Source organism: Carex rostrata, chromosome 12, assembly GCF_964058835.1.
Source record: "Carex rostrata chromosome 12, lpCarRost1.2, whole genome shotgun sequence".
NCBI classification, from domain to species: Eukaryota; Viridiplantae; Streptophyta; class Magnoliopsida; order Poales; family Cyperaceae; genus Carex; species Carex rostrata.
Window position 1 is genome coordinate 12,589,542 of NC_135929.1, and position 6,000 is coordinate 12,595,541.

Here is a 6,000-nt window from a genome sequence, read left to right on the forward strand (position 1 = left end):
AACATCTTTTTTTTCTCCTGAGGCAGACACACCTTTCTTTCTAAATTCCCTCTAGTTCAACCAGCCATGAAAAAAAAAAGGTAAAATTTGTTCAATATGAGAGAGAATCGTTTTCAAATATTGAATAATTGGGCTCACATCAAAATTCATGGTAGGTCAATATTATTTTTCAGGGTAAGGTAAAGACTCAAAATCTAGTCTTTGTAAAATAATTTTGAATTTTCAAGGTAGGGCAATTACCCTACTGTGTAATGAACTGGATTTATCCCTGTTCAGTAACATAGCTAGGAATTTTATTAAACATACGCAAAAAAAAAAAAAATAATAATTAAATATTATCATTAAAATATTTTCTATTAATTTTTATCAGAAGCGGAATCTATTCATTGACCATGAAGTCAAAATCAGAAGAATCAGTAGAAATTGGTCGAATTAGATTGAAAACTCAATATTTTTTTTAAAATTATGTTAAGATAAAAAATTTAACGTTTAACATTGTTTAGATAATAACGTAAAAGATTAAAGAAATAAATTTTACTTTGAATCATAGTCCATAACACCATTCCTTTGAAGTTCCATCTCATTTTTAAACAGTTGAACTCAGAAAAAAAAAATTAATGCTTACATTAAAATTCGACTTATTTCTTTATAGAGTAAGGCTTGGGTACTATGGATATATAGTATAAGACCTTCCGTGCTACGGTTTCAAAAAATCTATTGAATAAATTTTAAACGTCGATCTAAGTAGCTTAGTAAATTAGTTATATAATGAATTTATAGAATACCAAATTTTACTATTTTTGAAAAAAATTTACTATATTTTATGATTTACGAAGATGACAAAAAATGACTTAAAAATAAAAGAAAATTGTCAATATTCTAGACTATTTTTTGTCATCTCTCATAAATCATAAAAAATAGTAAACAAAATTTCAAAAATAGTAAAATTTGGTATTCTACATGTTCATTATAATTTATTAAGCTACACAAATCGAAGTTTGAAGTTTATATGATAGGTTTTTGAAGTCGTAGCACAAATAACCTTATGCTGTCAATAGCACCCAAGCCTTACTCTTTTTTATAAAAGAATTTGCCACATTCCTTTGAAACAAAAAAAATAACGGATTCATTGAGATCCAACTGTCAAACCCTTCATCTTCCCTTTGTTCTATATTTGAAACTGATTGTAGAAAAATTCAAATATGTTGCAACTCGACCAATTTCATCAAAAACTGAGAGCATCAAAGGTAAGCAAAATTCAAATTTAGAGGTAGACAAAATTCAAATTCAAACAAAATTAGTACGTATTCAATAATAATTTTCAAAATCAAGAGAAAGGTAGTCACCATTGCTCACGTCTGTATCTCTGCTTTTAAAGTCCAAACAACTAATCTAACATCTCAACATAATCTTTCATATTAAAATATATTTGAAAACTAAATTTGTATAAAAAAATATCATTTTTTAAAATAAGTACACAGTCAATGTTCTTTTATGATTGAAAATATATTCTTAAGAAAAACAACGACTTTGTTCTTTCCTATCTAGAAAAAAAATTTCAAAAAATATATAATTTAATGTCCAAAAATATCTCTTTCTTTTCTTAGCACAAAAGGTTCAAAATAAGACAACGGACCAACGCAATGCGAGACTTTGACCATTTTATTAAAAGTAATATCTCTTTCTCTTCTTACCACATCCTTATAACCTTATTCCTTCCTTCTCGAAGGTTCTCAATAACACAACGGACCAAATGCAACGCAACGCAACGCGAGACTTAGGCCCTAAGTATACTTCTGCCTATTTCTGATTTATTTGTTTGTTTGTTTGGAGTATACTGGACTCATACAACTAAGAAAGGAAATCTTAACTGTTACTTATTTTGACGTTAACGGTTGAAATGACGTCCATACATTTTTGAAAATGAAATTCAAAGTTATATTTACAAAATAGATAACGGATCGAATGTTATATTTTTTTTTCGGGGGAATTTCACCTATATCCATCAAAAAAATTCAAAATTACATATTTCTCTTTCTAAATTTTTAAATTACGTATTCCCTCCTCTAAATTTTAAAATCTTACAAATTTACCTATTTTATTATCTTTTATATTAAAACTCATTCTAAATTTATAAATATTCATTTTACCATTTATTAAAAGCATAAAAATCCCATCGCACTCAAATTTAAATTTGAAGAGTTTCTCTACCGTCCAAATTGCTTTAAGATTCGAGTGCACAAGGATCAACCTGAATCTTAACGCGAACACGCAGGATATTGAAGCAACGTGCAGAGATCTTAATACGATGCATGTGGATTGGAATTGCATTAAGATTTGTGCGCTAGATCAACACATATCAGAAGTGAACATGCACAAATATTGAAACGGCACGCACAAATCTTAATACAATATGCACGGATCAGACAGTAGAGGAACCCTTCGTATTCATATTTGAGCCTGATTGATATTTTATGTTTTTAATAAAGAGTAAAATAGGTATTTAATCAATTTAGAATGAGTTTTATTATAAAAAGATAATAAAACGGGTAAATTTGTGATTTTTTAAATTTAGAGGAGGAAATACTTAATGTCAAAGTTTAGAGAGGAAAATATGTAATTTTGAAGTTTTTGAGGGGTATACGTGAAATTCCCCCTTTTACCAACATGAAACAATCAATTGTAAATTTTGAAATTCAACTGTAAGGTTTATAATATATTTTAGTTGGAAGGCTTGACAAACGGTTGCCATGAACGCATGAATCACCAACATGAATGCCTGAACGTGTTGCGTTGGCAGTGCAAAATTTCCTTCTTATTTGATCCAATCCAACGCGTTTAAAAGAGAGGAATTGGCCCAATAATTGAATAAAAACTAATAATAAATATTTATTTGAAAGAGAGATAATTGACCCAATTAAGTAACAGGTGCACAAAATATGATATAATTTGCTAATTACGATATATTTCACAAAATTACAACTTTTTTATGCTAATTATGGTAAAAAATATTAAATTACGCTAAATTACGCTAAAATACGCTAAAATATACTAATTAATCTAAATTAAGCTTAACTACACTACATCAATCAAGCATAAGCTAAATTACTCTTAATTATAACAAATTAATTAATTAAAACTAACTAAATATAATTAACACTAATTACAGCTACATTGTACTAATTTTGGTACATTACTAAATAAATTAGACTATTTTTACAACTATTTTGCACTACAAATGAAATTTAAAAAGATTATAGGAACTTACATGCAAATTTGGAAAGACGAGGAGAAATATGGAAGAAAGAGAGGACGGAGAGAGCGTGTGAAATTTGTAAGAAAGATTTTTGAAAATTTTGGTCTACCCTCCACACCTATATATAGAACCCAAACTACATCATAATTATGCAGTTTGGATTAAAAATTATAAACACAACCTAATTATGCAGTTTGGAATTTTTAATCCAAACTGCATAATTAGGATGCAGTTTGGGTAATTTAAAAAAAATGTTCAAAGTTGGATAGAATTGCAATTTTATATTTTAAAGTGGATATTAATAAAAAAATGTCGGCTATTTTAAACTGAATCATTAAGTACTTATTATTTTTGAAGAAAAAATATAACTGTCTTTGTGAATAATGTAATTTAGAACCTTGACAAGTGGTGACCGTATAATTTGTGAATGATGGAATTCAAAACCTTGGCGAGTGGTGACCATATAATCTGTGAATGGTGAAATTCAAAATCCTAGCGACCGTTTATCGAAAACTGTGTCATCGTTAAAAGTGGGCAAGTCCAACTGACCGTTCATCCTCTCTCTCTTATTGATTATAGTAACACTCTTCCATTTCTTCATTCTTCTTGTTCGGAAGCAAAGACCCTTCCTTCCTCTTCCGTTCTTCTTCTTATCCACCGTAAGAACTCTTCTTCTTACTTTCTTACTTTTTATCCATCGTAATAAAATTTATTTTACAAGTTACTTCTATAGAAATTTTTTTTTTTTTATTTTATCTATGGAATGGAAAAAAAAAATTGATTTCATCTATGGAATTGAAATTTTTTTCGATTCCATATATGGATTGAAAAACTTCATGGAGCAAGAGCTGAAAATACTCTCTTCGGAAAATACAATCTCTTACATGAGGTGGGTTGTATGAAGGAATGAGTGTGCAAACAACACAACACCTTAATTTGGTATTTTTTTTTTGCTCATACTCACGAAGAAAGGGTGTGACTGCTCTTTAATATTAATGTTAGGAAGTCTATAGAGTTTGCTCCAGTGGTACTATAAACAATGAACTAAAATGATGTCACAAATGACAAACGAGTGAGCAAGTATTTCTGACGCGTGGCGAGTTTATAAACTAGAGAACTTTAGAGAGCAAGAGTTTAAGCACTCTCTCATATAAAAGTGCAGCCTCTGAAATGTCTTCTGCTCTTGTGGCTGTCAATCCGTATTAATATCAGAAAGATGCAAGCTAGTACTGGAGAAGGGCCGAGTTTGCCATCAGATAGTCAACTCTTGGTCCTTTAATACATGTCTTCTGTTTTTAATAAAAAGAAGTTTCTTAATATGTAATAATTAATATGTGAGAATGAAGTGTAATGATTTAGAGATATTGATTGTTTCAAAAATTTGGCGTTAATGATTGAAATAACGTTCATACATTTTCGAAAATGAAATTCAAAGTTACATTTACAAAATAGATAACGGATCGAATGTTATTTATTTTATTTTTTTTCCGTCCATATCAATCACATTTTTTTCCATGCGTACCAAAAAAAAAAAAATTGAAAAGTGCTCAAGTTCCATTCAATATTAAACTCATTCGATTTATACAAATCGAATCTAAAATTTTCCACATAACACAAAGTCACAAACATATAAAAAATAATATTGTACTTTAAGCTTCATTAACCTATATCTTTATAATAAAAAATTCCAAATAGAAAACCATCAATTAAAAAAAAGTATATATTTAATATTGGACTTAATTTATTCTGAAAAACAAGAGGGAGCACATGTACATTTTAAAGTGATCTACGTAACAAACAAATATTAGAGGGACTTATATACAGTTTTCATAATTTAATAACATTATCAATCGTCAGGGGCGGATCTACAGTAACAAACAAACACATTTGAATGTTTGAATTGTAATTCAGACTAAATTTAGAGTTAAAATTAAAATAAATTTCTTAAATTATGATTGATAATTAGAATTATAAGTTAGAGAATCAGAAATTACAAATCAGAGTATTGAAAAGTACAATTTAAAGCAATATTTTTTATCGAATACCTAATTAGTTAATGGATCTAAATCCAATTAGCTATTTAAACCTGGTTCAATATTTTTTTGCCTCCTCTGATAAAAATTCTGAGTCCGCCCCTGTCAATCATCAAGTACTACGGTCTGCGGTACATTTACAACCGTTAAATTTCCCAATAATCTAAATCAAAGGTCCATATATAATGTTTGGAAATTAAATACAAACGAGACGAGCAATTAAATAAGTTTGAAGCGGATCTGACCGCCAGAAAAATATTTTATGTGACACAATATATATATATTTATAACATTTTATGTGGCGTTCAGCTATTAGGTAGATTTTGTAATCCTTGTCAGTATCACCAACATGAATGGCTGAATGCGTTGGCAGTCCAATCCAACGCGTTTAAATTAAAAGAGGAATTGGGCCAATAATTGAATAAAAACTAATAATAAATCTTTTATTTCAAGGAGAGATAATTGACCCAATTAAGTAACCGGTGCACGTTGAATGCACTAAGTAAGTAACTAACCATGGCACGTAGGTCCATTTTGATGATCTATTATTTGCAAATTTAAGTCGAATAAAGACAGCCCAAAATTTAGCTGGAAAAAGTCCAATGGACCTACCCATGCTAATATTAATATGCTCTCGTTTTTTGACTTTTTCTTTGGAGATATTTTTATAGTATTACAAGGACACCCAGATCCACTCCAATTTCTCTATTA